Here is a 17944-nt window from a genome sequence, read left to right on the forward strand (position 1 = left end):
CCTCCCTCCTTTCCCTTCCATTCCCCGGCCGCCTCCCTCCCTCCTTGTCCTAGTTCAAGGTAATGACACACATTTTATTTTCGTTTGAATGGTGGATAGGATATTATGAATGGGAGTTAAGGTTAGTAGAAAAATTATGTTTGAAAACTATGGTGAAGATATTAGTATGAGTTTGTCAATGTTAAGGTTAATTATTTAGTTAGAAGTATGTTTGCCATGTATATTTTTGTTGCTATAATTGTTGTTTATAATATTTTAGTTGCATTGCAAATGATTACATTTTGCATTAATTTGCGTTGTTTTGATTGGTGTTTAATTTGAACCGTTTTATTAGATGGAAGACATATTTCGGGAGCAGTTATGGCGAAAACGGGGTCGTCCTAGAGAAATGTACCCCGACGAGTCTAGCAAAGATGCCCCCGTCCCTCCTGAACTCCCTGTCCCTAATTGTGACTGTGGTCGTCCGGCCAACGTGTTTCAATCGAGACATCCGGACATAGCGGCTCGTTGCTTCTACACGTGCAGTCGTTTTAATGTAAGTTATTGTTTCTTTATATTTTTCTTCTTCATTTGTATTACTAGGTTACTAATATTTTGTTGAATTTTTGTTGTGTAGGCCCATGAGAGGTGCTTTTTCTTTCAGTGGATCGACGGTGCAGACAAGTTTGACCCCAGGTACCTTCTTTTCGACGATTGGTGGAGAGGGCAACATCCACGAGAGCACTTCGAGCAGTGGGTTCCACCTCCCCCTAACCCCCCTCCAATGATGGCTAAGGAGAAGCACTTAGCCACAGTTAGACGACTCGAGGAACCTCCTCTGTTGTAACATCCCTGATGTTATAAAATACTTAAAAAATGATCATGTCATCATTATGCATAATTATCAAGCATCAAGTCATTAATGCATTTCATGTTTAATTTATAGTATGCAAATGTTATTTTATGGAGTGTTTTATATATTACCTGAAATAATGATAACAATAATGATTATGAAAATTTTGATATGTATCCACTAAAACAAGTTTACTTTTATGTTATATGTGTTGACTTGTGTGATTTGAATCAAGTTCAAAATCTTTGTATTGATTTGAATTTCCGAAAACCCTGATTTCAACATTTAAGTTTGCCCTGGAAAACCCATTTCAAAATCTAAGCATATTTTGGGGTTGAGCCTTAAAGAAAAAGTGTAGATCTTGTTAATTTATATAAAGTTTGTTTTTGGAGTTTTCAAAGTTGTTATGAAAAATTTGAAGTAATTTGAAAAGGCGAGATTCTTTAAATGTTCTATTTTTGAATTCAAATTTGCATTTCAAAATATAGACCGAATTAGGGGGTGGTTATAAAAGCAAAGTTGTAGAACTTTAAATTTGGAGCAACTTTTATTTTTGGAGATTTTTGAGTTGTTACATAAATTTGGGAGTAATTTCGATTTTTAAATCGAATGGCAGTTTGGTAATTTTGATGAACAGTAACCGCATAAGCCAACTCACCGTCTACGATCTTCCTTCTGCTTCCAGACGCGGTGGCCGCCCTTGGCTTTGCGCTGGCACGGGAAAGGCCCCTGCGTGGCTTCTCTTTGCTTCCTGGCCGCCCTATAAAGCCTGTGCAGTCGCCGTTCTTCGTTTTCCCTTCTCCTCTGTTTTCCCGACGCCATCGCCGCTGCTCCGTCGAGCTTTCGCCATCGATTCAGCGCCATTGCCGTCTCGGCAAAGCCTGTTCTAGCTTCGCCTGCTCCTTGCGCACCCAGCCAGCCAGTTCTGGTCACTTGATTTCGCCGAGAACCCCCATTCGTTGCTCTTCTTCCTCGCGGCCGGCAGCACCGCCGTCACGAGCGTGTCGCCGTGGCTAGAGCTCTCCGCCACCGGAGCACCGCCACCGTCGACGTTTTGCTCCGCCGTGGTTGCTCGGATCGTCGACCTGCTTCACCGTTGCTTCTCCGGCCCCGTTCTTTGCTCCATCGAGTTCGGGGTGAGCTACTGGTGCTTCCTGGGCACGTCGAACCACTCATCCGTTATTCTTCCGATCCAACTTTATGCTCCAGTGCGTTCGAGGTGAGCTCCTGGTTCTTTCCGAGTTGTTTATGTGAGCTCCTGGTTCTTTCCGAGTTGTTTGTGTGAGCTCCTGGTTCTTTCCGGGTTGTTTGTGTGAGCTCCTGGTTCTTTCCGAGTGGTTTGTGTGAGCTCCTGGTTCTTTCTGAGTTGTTTGTGCGAGTTCCTGGTTCTTCCCGAGTTGTTTGTGTGAGCGGAAGATTTGAAAATAAAATTTTCCTTTTTCAGAAATGATTGAATAGTGCTGTAATTTGTTATTTTTGTGTAGATTTATTTAGACCTCCAAAAATTATGAAAATTTTTGTGTGACCTCTCTGTGATGTATATTATTTAGGAAAAATATGAAATATTGTTTTTCAATACTTTTTGAATGTGATAAAAATTGCTCAATTAATTAATAAATGAGTTTCCATGATTTTTCTAGGCTTAATTAATTATCCAAAAATTATGAAAATTGTTTTGCCACTTAGTTATCATGTGATGAACCTTGCAAAAAATTTTAGCTCAATTGGAACAAGTTGATTTATTTCATAATTTTGAATTAAATAATTAATTCATAAAAGCAAATAGTAACCTTTAATGATTTAGGTTTTGATTGAGTTTTGGATTGAGTGATGACCTTGGGTCATTAGTTGGTAATGATCCTTGGCAATTGAAGTAAGTGTTATGAAAAAGGTTTAGTTAGTTTGACTTGTAACTGTACCGCGAAGGAAAGTTGTATTCAAATTGTTAATTTTTGCATCCATCATCGAGCATCATGTTTCGTATTCCGCATCATGTTAAACATGGCATTGTTACTACGTGTAGTGAACGAAGGTGAACACGTGGTAGTTAATCAAGTTGCGGAGGAGGTTAATCCGCCTGTTGAGGTCGGATCGGATATTTGTGGAACGTCTCCTGAACCGGACTTTTCCATCAACGAAGGCAAGCCCCGGATGCATTTAAACCTACCTTGTGATTTACAAATTGATTTCGCTTTTGTTTTTCTTTACTGCATTAAGTGATTAGGAGTTGAGTGAAAACCTAATTGGTGCATTACCAACCTTGTTTTCCATATCTACCTTGTTAACCGTTTTAATTCATATATAGCTAGTTATGCTTAGATAAATAAAAGTCGGGTGATTACCTGTTGCCTGCAAGTTTTAAATGGATCTTTGGTTACTTTTATGATCATGAAATATGAGCATGTGGAGTAATAAATCTAGACCGGGCGGACTCGGTGTGTGTGAGCCACAAGACATGGAGGTCTTGTGAGCGGGTTCTTTCCGCCTGTGTCGATTAAGGTCCGTACCGTTATTGAACTGTGTGCGGTGAGACTTTGTAGTACTAACCACATACTTCGGTAAGCCTTAACTTGGCTATTCTATTACGAGAATGGCTACTCGCGCACTGGGAGTGGAGAGATGGCGAGAATAGCATGTACCCACGTGGCAATGGGCTGGATTGGTGGAGTACTGTATTCTCGGGTGGCGCGGACCCGTTCTTGTTTAGAGGATCTGAGGGTAGGTTGGTATATGTAGGTCGGGGACCTACATATGTCGTGTGGTCTGGAATTCCTAGCTAGGTTATAATCGGTTCGAATCGTCGTTGCTCCTCGGTTATGGAGACTCACTTCTCTGTTCATCATCGTAGTTTAATAACTGGAACTTGAGGTTAGTTTGAGAAGGTGTTGGATATGAAGTTTCATGATCTCAATGCGGATCGTGTCAGCTTGTATATGATCTTTATGAAGTTTTAAATGTTGACATAAAAAATTTTGTTAAAGAGCTTTTACGCAAAAGAACTTTGATTATTGCTAAAGCCATACCTTGAATCCCTGAGCCTGCATTCCTGAGTCTTATCAGTTTTTATTTCGGTTAAGTCTTGTTGAGTACTTTTGTACTCAGGGTTCGTTGACCCTTGTTGCAGGTGAGGCTCATGAGCAGGTCTGCTTTGGACCGTGCTGCATGACTATTGTTCAATGCGATGACGGTAAGTAAATGTGTGGCCCTTGGGCAGGGCAGTTTAATTATGTGTTTTGTATTATGTTATAATGCCACTCCACTACTTTGGTTTGTAATAATTATCGAACTTAGTTATATGGTTTGAAACAAATGGTTTGTAAACTATGTTATTGTAAGTCTTCCGCTGTTTTACTCTGGTATAGATATTTGAATAAATGTTGTAATACTGCAATGACTCTGTAATGTGATCCTGCTCGGAAACCGTGGATGATTCGGGGTTCTCTGAGGACACCCGACAGTCTTCTTAAGTTACCGGGAACATATGCATAGATGTCAAAGGTCGTTGGACAGTGATAGGTGCATGTGGGCCCTATAATTTAGGAGGTTCTGCCACAGAATGGTATCAGAGCGATCGTTACAAAGTCTTTGTTGTATTGTTTTACAAAAACTTCAAAATGATTTGGGACAAATCTATTTAACTTGTTAATTTGGTCCAATTTGCTTTCGACTTATCTTATTTCATTCTCACCATTCCTTATTTGATTAAAAAGGCTTTGTGTGGTGGAGTAGTAATCTTATTATGCCCTATATAATAAGAACTATTGTTTATGTACCTTAGGTGCTTTGATGTTTAGTAACGTAAGAATCGTTCATGCATCATGTCATTAATGAAACATTGCACATATTCCAGTTATAATCATTCATAGGAAATTGAAATATAATGATGTTTAAAAACTTCCTCCTTCCATTTAGAGAATGGCTATTCCTTGATATAGCTATTTTGTCCCAATGAATTTGGTCATGTACCAAGATTTGCTAGTAAACCACTCTTTGATTGTACTTGCTCATAAGTTCCACATCTTTGGGAATTTCTTGATGCACTTTAATTTTCCCTCATCTACTCAATGTTGAGACTTGGGACTAATCCTTGAATTCTCCAACCTATGCATGTGTCATGTCTTGGTCTCTCCTAATGCAACACATGCTAGTTCCTTGACCTTGCTAGCCTAACAAATGTTACTTGTGAGTTACTTTAGTTGTGCCCTATGGTGGTGTCATGATCCATGATTTACGGTGCCGCGTCGAAACCTAGGGTCTCCTGTGGACTGCAGCCATAAGGAAATACTGTTGGGTGCTCGCTGGTATCGAGGTCTGCGGTCATGATCCATTATAGCTCCGCAATTAATGTGATTCACTCATCTTGGAACTCTCATTTGGAATTCATGTTCCATCATTCCATTGAAGTTACTACATCCTTTGTCCCTTACGACTGTCTTTTGATCTCGTTTACAATTTTAAGTCAACTCTTGTTGTTTTATGAACAACTTGAAAGTTAACGTGTTTGACACATTCCCTTTTCCATTGCTTACCCTTAGACTTTAAATCTCGGGACGAGATTTCTTTAAGGGGGAAGGATTGTAACATCCCTGATGTTATAAAATACTTAAAAAGTGATCATGTCATCATTATGCATAATTATCAAGCATCAAGTCATTAATGCATTTCATGTTTAATTTATAGTATGCAAATGTTATTTTATGGAGTGTTTTATATATTACCTGAAATAATGTTAATAATAATGATTATGAAAATTTTGATATGTATCCACTAAAACAAGTTTACTTTTATGTTATATGTGTTGACTTGTGTGATTTGAATCAAGTTCAAAATCTTTGTATTGATTTGAATTTCCGAAAACCCTAATTTCAGCATTTAAGTTTGCCCTGGAAAACCCATTTCAAAATCTAAGCATATTTTGGGGTTGAGCCTTAAAGAAAAAGTGTAGATCTTGTTGAGTTATACAAAGTTTGTTTTTGGAGTTTTCAAAGTTGTTATAAAAAATTTGAAGTAATTTGAAAAGGCGAGATTCTTTAAATGTTCCCTTTTTGAATTCAAATTTGCATTTCAAAATATAGACCGAATTAGGGGGTGGTTATAAAAGAAAAGTCGTAGAACTTTAAATTTGGAGCAACTTTTATTTTTGGAGATTTTTGAGTTGTTACATAAATTTGGGAGTAATTTGGATTTTTAAATCGAATGGCAGTTTGGTAAATTTGATGAACAGTAACCGCGTAAGCCAACTCACCGTCTACGATCTTCCTTCTGCTTCCAGACGCGACGGTGGCCACCCTTGGCTTCGCGCTGGCACGGGAAAGGCCCCTGCGTGGCTTCTCTTTGCTTCCTGGCCGCCCTATAAAGCCTATGCAGTCGCCGTTCTTCGTTTTCCTTTCTCCTCTGTTTTCCCGACGCCACCGCCACTGCTCCATCGAGCTTTCGCCATTGATTCAGCATCGTTGCCGTCTTGGCAAAGCCTGTCCTAGCTTCGCCTGCTCCTTGCGCACCCAGCCAGCCAGTTCTGGTCACTTGATTTCGCCGGGAACCCCCATTCGTTGCTCTTCTTCCTCGCGGCCGGCAGCACCGCCGTCGTGAGTGCGTCACCATGGCTAGAGCTCTCCATCGCCGGAGCACCGCCACCATCGACGTTTTGCTCTGTCGTGGTTGCTCGGATCGTCGACCTGCTTCACCGTTGCTTCTCCGGCCCCGTTCTTTGCTCCATCGAGTTCGGGGTGAGCTACTGGTGCTTCCTGGGCACGTCGAACCACTCATCCGTTGTTCTTCCGATCTAGCTTTATGCTCCATTGCGTTCAGGGTGAGCTCTTGGTTCTTTCCGAGTTGTTTATGTGAGCTCCTGGTTCTTTCCGAGTTGTTTATGTGAGCTCCTAGTTCTTTCCGAGTTGTTTGTGTGAGCTCCTGGTTCTTTCCGAGTTGTTTGTGTGAGCTCCTGGTTCTTTCCGAGTTGTTTGTGCGAGTTCCTGGTTCTTCCCGAGTTGTTTGTGTGAGCTCCTGGTTCTTCCCGAGTTGTTTGTGTGAGCGAGTGATTTGAAAATAAATTTTTCCTTTTTCAGAAATGATTGAATAGTGCTGTAATTTGTTATTTTTGTGTAGATTTATTTAGAGCTCCAAAAATTATGAAATTTTTTGTGTGACCTCTCTGTGATGTATATTATTTAGGAAAAATATGAAATATTGTTTTTCGGTACTTTTTGAATGTGATAAAATTGCTCAATTAATTAATAAATGAGTTTCCATGATTTTTCTAGGCTTAATTAATTATCCAAAAATTATGAAAATTGTTTTGTCACTTAGTTATCATGTGATGAACCTTTACAAAAAATTTTAGCTCAATTGGAACAAGTTGATTTATTTCATAATTTTGAATTAAATAATTAATTCATAAAAGCAAATAGTAACCTTTAATGATTTAGGTTTTGATTGAGTTTTGGATTGAGTGATGACCTTGGGTCATTAGTTGGTAATGATCCTTGGCAATTGAAGTAAGTGTTACGAAAAAGGTTTAGTTAGTTTGACTTGTAACTGTACCGCGAAGGAAAGTTGTATTCAAATTGTTAATTTTTGCATCCATCATCGAGCATCATGTTTCGTATTCCGCATCATGTTAAACATGGCATTGTTACTACGTGTAGTGAACGAAGGTGAAGACATGGTAGTTAATCAAGTTGCGGAGGAGGTTAATCCGCCTATTGAGGTTGGATCGGATATTTGTGGAACGTCTCCTGAACCGGACTTTTCCGTCAACGAAGGCAAGCCCCGGATGCATTTAAACCTACCTTGTGATTTACAAATTAATTTCGCTTTTGTTTTTCTTTACTGCATTAAGTGATTAGGAGTTGAGTGAAAACCTAATTGGTGCATCACCAACCTTGTTTTCCATATCTACCTTGTTAACCGTTTTAATTCATATATAGCTAGTTATGCTTAGTCATGCTTAGATAAATAAAAGTCGGGTGATTACTTGTCGCCTGCAAGTTTTAAATGGATCTTTGGTTACTTTTATGATCATGAAATATGAGCATGTGGAGTAATAAATCTAGACCGGGCGGACTCGGTGTGTGTGAGCCACAAGACATGGAGGTCTTGTGAGTGGGTTCTTTCCGCCTGTGTCGATTAAGGTCCGTACCGTTGTTAAACTATGTGCGGTGAGACTTTGTAGTACTAACCACATACTCCGATAAGCCTTAACTTGGCTATTCTATTACGAGAATGGCTAGTCGCGCACTGGGAGTGGAGAGATGGCGGGAATAGCATGTACCCACGTGGCAATGGGCTGGATTGGTGGAGTACTGTATTCTCGGGTGGCGCGGACCTGTTCTTGTTTAGAGGATCCGAGGGTAGGTTGGTATATGTAGGTCGGGGACCTGCATATGTCGTGTGGTCTGGAATTCCCAGCTGGGTTATAATCGGTTCAAATCGTCGTTGCTCCTCGGTTATGGAGACTCACTTCTTTGTTCATCATCGTAGTTTAATAACTGGAACTTGAGGTTGGTTTGAGAAGGTGTTGGATATGAAGTTTCATGATCTCAATGCGGATCGTGTCAGCTTGGTATATGATCTTTATGAAGTTTTAAATGTTGACATAAAGAATTTTGTTAAAGAGCTTTTACGCAAAAGAACTTTGATTATTGCTAAAGCCATACCTTGAATCCCTGAGCCTGCATTCCTGAGTCTTATCAGTTTTTATTTCGGTTAAGTCTTGTTGAGTACTTTTGTACTTAGGGTTCATTGACCCTTGTTGCAGGTGAGGCTCATGAGCAGGTCTGCTTTGGACCGTGCTGCATGACTGTTGTTCAATGCGATGACGGTAAGTAAATGTGTGGCCCTTGGGTAGGGCAGTTTAATTGTGTGTTTTGTATTATGTTATAATGCCACTCCACTACTTTGGTTTGTAATAATTATCGAACTTAGTTGTATGGTTTGAAACAAATGGTTTGTAAACTATGTTATTGTAAGTCTTCCGCTGTTTTACTCTAGTGTAGATATTTGAATAAATGTTGTAATACTGCAATGACTCTGTAATGTGATCCTGCTCGGAAACCGTGGATGATTCGGGGTTCTCCGAGGACACCCGACAGTCTTCTTAAGTTACCGGGAACATATGCATAGATGTCAAAGGTCATTGGACAGTGACAGGTGCATGTGGGCCCTATAATTTAGGAGGTTCTGCCACATCTGTGCCATTGCGGAGACCGAGCCATGATAAACCCTGATAATACGTTGGAGTTTGTGTGTCCAAACAAGCAGGAAGTAAGTGCAAAGTGTATGTGTTGAAATGTTGAGCTATATGTGTCATGTACTAATGTCACGTTATTTAGGTGTATTCAATGGCGAAGTGTCGTTTCAAGGAGTGGTTATATGGTCCTAAGAACAAATGGCCCAAAGAACCTCCAAAAGCAAAACAAAAGAAGAAAGAAAGGTTAATTTACAAAGCACCATCGGTCAAGTGCGAATGTGGTGTTAATTCTAACTATGGCCTAGTCCCTTCGGAGCTTGGAATAGGCCATTATTGCGGCCATATGGTTGAGTACGAAGAGGTTCGTTATTTTTATGGTAAACATAAAATCGTATTTTGTTTCTTTTGCTAAGACATATATGATATAATATTTCTTTTGAACAGAGCACTAGGAAATGCAGGTGGGAATATTATGATGGTCAAGCTAAGTTCTTGGATGAACTGAAGAAGATGCAACTACTTGCAAGGAAGAGAGGATATGGACCTGACTACGTCAACCTATTTGTTAAACATCACAAAGAAAAGATGCGTGAGTTTGCTAGACAGCGTGGTATTTGTAACCCGATCGATGTTGGGCTTAACAAATGGGGATTGGAGAGACGGATGACATTAGAGGAGGAGAGGGCAAGGAAGGAGGCAAGGGAGGAGACAAGAGTACAGATGCAGGTCTTGAACGAGCATGTTGCTGCATTATGTGCCAGTGAGTGCTTGAATGCCTATTTTCATTGCCTGATTGTAAATGTAATATAATCACGTTGCTAACTGATTGTATTTTATACATGAAGGGATTGGATACAGTGAGGAACATGCTGCAGAGGTGGCTCGTGCAAGGTACGAGGAAAAGAAGTTAGATGAGCACAGAAAGCGAGCTGGTCGCACCGTTCAATCACCGATTGTGTTGTCTGATGAGGGGGACGAGGATGAGGACGACACTGCCAGACTTAGTGAGCTAATTGCTGTAGCAGAGGTGGGCTTGTAGGCAGAGGAGGATGAGGACGACACTGGCAGACTGAGCGAGCTAATCGCTCTAGCAGAGGTGGGCTTGCAGGCGAAGGAGGATGAGGACGACACTGGCAGACTGAGCGAGCTCATCGCTCTAGCAGAGGTGGGGTTACAGGCAGAGGAGGATGACGACGCGTTCTTCACTCAGGCCGCAGCGGCCGCAGATGAAGCGAAGGCCACTTACTATAGGCGACAGGCAGGTCAGAGCAACGTAGGTGAGCCTAGCCACAGCAACAGGGTTGTGGTTGAGGATTGGTACTCGGACGATGAGTTGCTTACTCAGTATGTTTCTGACTGAGGGTTTTTGATTGCGCCGTCTATTAGTTCCATGCTTTATTAATGATCAATGTAGCCATGTAGTAGAAATTCTATTGTGTTGTCTTATATTCCATTTGAACTAACGATGTATTGTACCCATGTATCATGTACTCAGATTACCCATGATCGATCTTAAGTGATCACATCTGTTTGTATCATGCTTTAAATTTTTTTAAAACGAACATAATCATTTGCTGCGCCATAGCCCACGGCGCGTCTGTGCTGTACAAAACTACAGAACTACAAGTGGAGGTGGGCTTACAAGTGGAGGTACTGTACAAAACTACAAGTGTTGTACAAAATGAACATGAAACAAATAAATGGACGATAAGTTGCCATACAACATTTTCATTGGTTTATGAGTCTACAAGTTTTTGACGACAATATTCATTCGACATAAGTTCGACGTAATGAACTAAGTCCCACGACGTAATGAACCTCGTCGTCTGGTACAAGAAGGGGGTCGTCGTACTCCACAATAAGAAGGGGGATCAGCTGGTGCGGCGTGGGAGGGGCCATCCTGTTACAAAATGATAAACAAAGGGTTGGAGTATTCAAATTAACAATTTTTAGAGTAACATTATGTAGCATTGCAAAATTTGAACTACTTGTTATGCAATACGAACACAATATGAAATCACCTGCTGTCTTCTATGTTGGCTAGCCTTGTGGCCAGATTGTTTGCAAATGGAGCAAAGATTCCTGCCATGGGTCTCGTTGAAGTCTCCCCCGCCGTACATGTCTTTGCCGTACCCTCTCATAGCATCCATGTCCCCCTTCAGTCGCTTCTTCTTCCTCCTACCCTTCCCTACCTTCATTAGATCTGGATGCGGCACGTAGTCATAACCATTATAAGGTGGCCACTGTGTTGGGTCAAGGTATGGCTCGAAGCTCATCTCCTAAATACTAACGGTGTTCGAACGGAGATACAAGGGTGACATATATGGCGAACCCTACAGGCCGTGATCATATGAGAGCAAGGGGCATGCATGATATGAGGGATGTTGCAACTGCACTCTACCTTTTCAAGATCAACTCAGTAGTTTTGTCCACCATAACGTTCGCCACCCAGGCTTGTGCCACTCTTGCCCCATACACTAAAGATATGGTGGCGGGGTCCATACGGCTCGGCGGTGTGCTGCTTGGCCAATTCCTCGGCCTCCTTCAAATGTTCAGCTTTGGCCTTGCCAAAACGCCCCTGCTCAGCTATATTCCTCTGCGCAAGCTCCCACCTCTTCACAAAATATTCGTTGCACTTATGAAAGGAGAACTCAACAATTCCAGACACAGGCAACGATCGAACTCCGGTGAATACACGGTTGAAGGACTCCGAGGAGTTAGTGGTCATGATGCCATACCTAAAACCCCCCTCGTCATATGCTAACGCCCACTGAGCCTTCTATTCCATCTGCGCCTCTAACTAGGCCTTTCTCACTGCATTTACCATCTTGTCTAGTTCTCTCTTTGTCTCCTTGAACTGGTGCTCTGTACGTACACAACATAGAGCCTTTACCTTGTCACATACCTCTTGCTTCCGCTGACGTCGCCAGAAATTAGCGGCAAAGTGTCTCATGCACCATCTATGTACTAGAGGTGGGAACCCATCTATATGCTCAGCTACAGCATTAAGAAGCCCTGCGTGACGGTTGGAGATCAAACATATAGTGCGAGTTGGGCCAAGCACTTGCACACGTAGAAGCCACATGAACCATGACCATGATTTATTGTTCTCTCCCTCTGCCAAAGCAAATGCCATGGGTACTATCTGGTCCTCAGTGTCAACAACAGTAGCCATCATCAAGGTGCCCCTGTACTTTCCTATCAGGAAAGTGCCATCAACAAGTACGACTAGACGACAAAACTGGAATGCATATTCCATTTGCGCAAATGACCAGAACACACGATAGAGGACATGCCTCAATGGGTCCCGAAAAAACATCCCTTTGGTGTCCACAAACCATTTCAAGCTAGGGTTAAAATAATGCATTGCACATAAGATGCGGAGCACCCTATTGTACGCTTCCTCCCAAGTACCCCATCGAATCGCCAGAGCAATTTGCTTAGCACTTCAAGCCTTTCCGTACGTCACATCATACCTAACGAATCTAGATATGGACTGTTGTAAAGAAGACACCAAGATGTCGTTGTTGTCATCAACGAGCCCCAATATACGACGGGTAAGGTAACGTGCAGTGAGCTGCTGATGATTTTTCTGCCCCTATTGTCTAGGCAAGTGTGGGGTTCAACAACTTTAGTTATCCTCCACTTGCCATCACTCTATCTCCTTCGTGTATTTAACCTCCACAGACAACCATTTTTGCATATCAAGTGTTACCTCAACTCCTGGTCCGAATGAGTGACGGTGTACGGTCTATGGTGGTACACAGCATAGTCCTGAAGGAAGAGTTTCATCTCTAACATTGTGTTGAATATCATCCCCTTCCTAAGGGTTTCTATCTCATGGTTATACAATGAATTCCTACATATCTGGAGACCAGTATCACAAACTGCCATATCCGTCATGTTGACATCCCTATAGTTCAGAATGCCCCTGAAAGGTACGTTCTTCGACCTTAGTTGCTCAAGCTCAGTCGCTGTGTAAGGTGGTGGTGGAACATACTGCTGCGCTTCGCTAATTCTAGCCCATGAATCATAGGGGATATCATCTACAGCCAAATCTGTGACTAGTCTACCCTAAGCATGGACACCTTGCAAAACCTCAGTTGGTACTGGTAATGGCATAGTATGTACCGGTACTAGCATGACATCAGCCATTGTTGCCATAGCATCTGTACCTCCTTGGTCATCATCAGAATCATCTGAATCACTGCTAACTACATCACCGATCCTATCCTCCTCCTCCTGCTCCTCCTCTTCCCATTCGAACTCATTCACATCGAAGTCATTGCTTATACATCCTACTACAGTTGAATGAAACTGCTCCTGCATCAACTGACCATCCAAATCCATGTTATCCTGAGTTGCTTCCCCTTCGACCCCTAATTCTTTTTCATTGCCTCCGAAACCATCAATAGACGGGCCATCCTGAACACCATGCATCCTATACCCATTCTCCACCACCACCTCAGCCATGGGCACATTGGAACCTTGGAGAACCCTAGTGTAGCGGGACCAGTGAATAGGGTCACGCAAGGGCATGAGGACATAGTGTGCCCTAGTCTTCCTAGTATCAAACCTCCCCTTTAGTGTGAAATCACCGCCAAACTTTATATTCAAATGGACACAAAGGTCGTTGAAGCTAGGAGGTTCATCAAACCATTCCAATTCTTCTTCCGTATCCTCAAACATACCATCCTCTCTCCTAACACTTCCTCCGTACAAAACTCTAACGCAACAATCCATCTGCAGAAGCATTTCAAGAAACTTCATTAAGTCATCGAAATCATCGTACGTAATGTCCATGCTAACATTAATATATTTTCTAACTATAACTATACTAACTAATCAAATATTAACATCTATACAAGGCATACTATAGCTGTACTAACTAAACTACCTAACTTTACTACCTATACTAACTTATTATATTACGTATACTAACTTAACTAACTTAACTAACTAACTTTACTAATTATACTAATTATACTTTAATAATTTTACTAACTTTATTAATTGTGCTAACTATATTAGTGGAGTACCTCGTTGCAGCGCGCAAAACCGAGCCAGGAGGCGTGGGTGCAGGGCAGCCACCGTGCGTGACTGAAGGGGGAGGCGCGCCGGCGTGCGGGCGCGGCGGCCGCACCCGACGGTCGGCGGCCTGGCTGCCTGGTTTGTGCGGGCGGGCTGGCTGGCGTGGGCGGACGTGGCCGCGGCAGACGGCGTGCATGGCGGCGGGCAGGCGCGGGCGAAGGTGGGCGTGGGCGGTAGGCCGCTTTGCTGCTCGGGTAGCGGGACTGGCCGCGACGGAGGTTATACCCGGCTCTGCCGCGCCATGGATCAGGGCACGGCACTGCCGCACCAAGATCGGTGGCGCGGCAGAGCCCTACCACATCAGCGGCCAGCGCTTCCAGTCGCCGCCATGTCAGCCCTCTGCCGCGCCACCATGCATGGCGCGGCACAGGCATTTGGCCGCGCCAGGGCAATAGGCGCAGCCAAAAGTGTTAGTTTTAAAAAAACCCCGAGAGTGTTAGATTTAAAATTAAGTTCATCTTTGGTTCTACATGTTTGTCCGATATTCCACTCTATCATCCACATGATTATTCAGGGAGTCACAAAGTTGTTTCCCTTCATTCGTTTCATTTGCTCTTTGCTGCTGTGGTTTGCTAGCATTTTTCCTAAATTTAGTAGGTCATCTAGTGGCTACTTGAACAGTCCTTCATATATGAATTGGAAGAGGCATGACATCAAGATTTAGGGTCGGAGACCAATGAGGAAAATTCATGACCGGTATCTCAACTTGGCATGAGGTGTCACCTAGATCCCTCTACTATCAAAACGTTATTTTTGGTCCATGAACTTGGCTTCGGGTATCATCCAGGTCGAATTGGGTCCTAACACGCTCCGTAGGCTGATGTGGCATGCTGAGTGTGCATCTGACATGTGGGACCCACGCGTCAGGGGAATAAAAAACATGCTTTTCTTCCCCCTCTGGCTCACGCCGGAGCTCACGGTTGGGCTGGCGCGCCGGCGCGGAGCCCTTTGGCGGGCGCAGGCGTGGCGGCCACCGGTGGGCATGGCCTAGGCTGGTGAGGGCGCGGGCATGGCGGCCTCTGGCAGCGCGTCGGCCACCGGTGGGCACGGCCTTGGCTGGTGAGGGCACGGGCACGGCAGCCTCCGCCGAGCGTGGCACCTGCCGGTGACGGTGCGATCCGTGACGCCAAAAAGCAGAGCGGCGGCGTCGATGAAGACACATGTTCGAGGCGCAGCTGATGGAGGTGATGGCGCTGCGGCCGAAGGAGAACATGGATGGCGAGGAGGCAGCGCAGCGCGGGGCACGGCACGACCATGGAAGAGGACCTACTGGATGGTAGGTGGAAGAGGAAGAAGGAGATGGAGTGGTGGAGTCATCTTTGTGTCCAGCCAGGGCATCACCAACCGCGTGCTCGACTGCCCCGCCCCGAACCCATCCTCCCCGCATGAGAGCCTCCATGCCACGGCGTCTAAGCTCGGTCCCGACGGGCCCACGCCAGCGTGGTGGTCACCGGGTGGGCGTCGTAGCTGGATATCCTGGCGTGATGGCAAGTGGCGGGGACGGCGAGCACGGTTGGCCCAGTGCGCCAGCAGCGTCCCTTCCACAGCATAGAGGAGAGCTCGAGCAGCGGGTGGCTGGACCTATGGCTTGCGCGCCGGCAGGAGTCCCAACGCAATGCGTCACACGGGTCAGTGACGATTAACATGCAGCCTGTTCGGTTGGCTGGTTCGTATCGTTGCTGGTTCATTTATGTGAGACAGAAGTACTGCTGGCTGGTTCATGTGAATAGTATCCATGTGAGGGGGCTGGCCAGCCAGCCGAGCCAGCCAGCCCCAACCGATCGGGCTGATGGTGGGTGAGTGGATCTGACATGTGGGCCCCACATGTAAGTGCCCCGTCAAACACAGTCAGCGTGCCACATCAGCCAACAGAGCGGGTTATGACCCGTTTGGACCTAGATGGTACCTAAAGCTAAGTTCATGGACCTAGAAATAACATTTTAATAGTTGAGGGACCTATGTGACATCTAGTACCAACTTGGAGGACCGGCCATAAATTTCTCTCGAGACCAAAATTTGTTGCACCCATATATATGGGAAAATCAGTTACTGGTTTGCTATATCTTGCTTAGACATTTTTTGTGAATGTGTCTATTTATAAAATGGACTTCACCCTTGCACATCTCTTGTCGAGTTGATCAAAATGGAGCCTGGATGAGAAGGCTATGGTTATCAAAAGAATTAGTCCCTATAGAATTCTGCATAGCCAGAATTGGGAACTCGCTTAGTTGTTAGCCTAATCCAAGTTGGAAGCTAGATTTTGACATGTTATTTGTATGAGTTTTGAATCCTAATGGGACAAGATCATCACTACTTATAAGAGCCCCTTTGGTAGGTCCCTAGCTCTGACTCCGGCTTTTTATGGCTCTTGCCGCTAAATAATCATCTAAAAAATGGCTTCTTGCAAGGAGTCCGGAGAAACCGGAGCCTTTTTTTTACTGAGGAGCCGGAGCCACAAAAATATAGCTTCTCCTAGATCTTCCTCACAAACTTGATATAAATTATTACAATATTATCTCTGGAGCCATTTTACCAAATGTTTTTCAAAATGATTGTATCACCGCCAAAGAAGCTGCTTCACAATAAGAGTCTGAGCTAGATCCATGCCAAACTGGCCAGGATGTAAAAGGCCATGACCGACTGATACAAATCCAATCGAATCAAACCAAATTAATCTACTTTACTTTTTATTAAGCTTTTTTTTCTCTACTGCAGTTTCCAAATTCTACTCACTGTTAATATCTTGATTGATACTATGACTAGAGGTGGCATCCTAGGTTTACTTGCCGACTTAGAGCAACCCAGCGATGTCCAGGCCCTGATAGGGTTCCTCTGTAGCAAGAGTTTTGATGGTTCCACTAGTAGAGAAACGACCTTTGATCCCACCACGAAATTTGGCTTTAGTCCCGGTATTTTTCACGCCCGAAACTAGAGATACCTTTAGTCCCGGTTTGTAGCTCTAACTGAGACTAAAGGTCCCTGCCCAACGGCTACTGTGGCAGGCTTTTGCTGCAGGGGACCTTTAGTCCTGGTTGGAGTTACCAACCGGGACTAAAGGTTAACTTTTACTCCCGGTTGGTCCCTCCAACCGGGAGTAAAAGTCTACTCCCGGCTGGAGGCTCCGTCCGGGACTAGAAAGGTACCTTTAGTCCCGATTTCTGTCTCCAACCGGGACTAAAGGTCCCCTCCAATATAGCCCTTGTTCCTCCCTGAGCCCGAGCCACTTCGAGCTCAGTGTTCTCGCTTCATCGCCGGCCTCTCTTCTTCCTCATCATCGGTGTATCACAAGATTTCTTCCATTCCTCCATCGATTCTTCGGTTCTAAAGGTTACCAACTTTATACTCTCATGTGTCATCAGTAGCTTATTTCATTTTGTGGACTAGATATATGTGGTTTTTTTATGGTAGATTTTTTTTATTTGTATGCCATTTAAGCTCAAAATCACTTTAAAGTTTGCGTATTTGGATGAAGGAAGGTTAAAGTAGTTATTCAAAACTAGTATTGAGTTTTCAATTCTAGCATGCATAGCACACTTCATGGTTTAGAGATATTGAGAATTTTAGAGTTTTTTAATTTTATTTGTTTATAAAATGAGAAATTTATATTATATTAAAAATGAGTATAGAGAGTAGATGGCAACTGCTTCCGGGTCCTCGGCCTCTCATCGGGTTCCAAAGCGACTGAGGCCGGACCTTCCTCTCATTGCATGCGGCAAGTGTGAGGAGAAGATTGTGATGGAGTACCAGGTGAGGAAGGAGTGTCCCAACAAGGGCCGTATCTTCTACAAGTGTCCGGATCACAATGTGAGTTATTTTGTCGCATTTGATGATTA

Source organism: Miscanthus floridulus, chromosome 19 (assembly GCF_019320115.1).
Source record: "Miscanthus floridulus cultivar M001 chromosome 19, ASM1932011v1, whole genome shotgun sequence".
Taxonomy (NCBI): Eukaryota; Viridiplantae; Streptophyta; class Magnoliopsida; order Poales; family Poaceae; genus Miscanthus; species Miscanthus floridulus.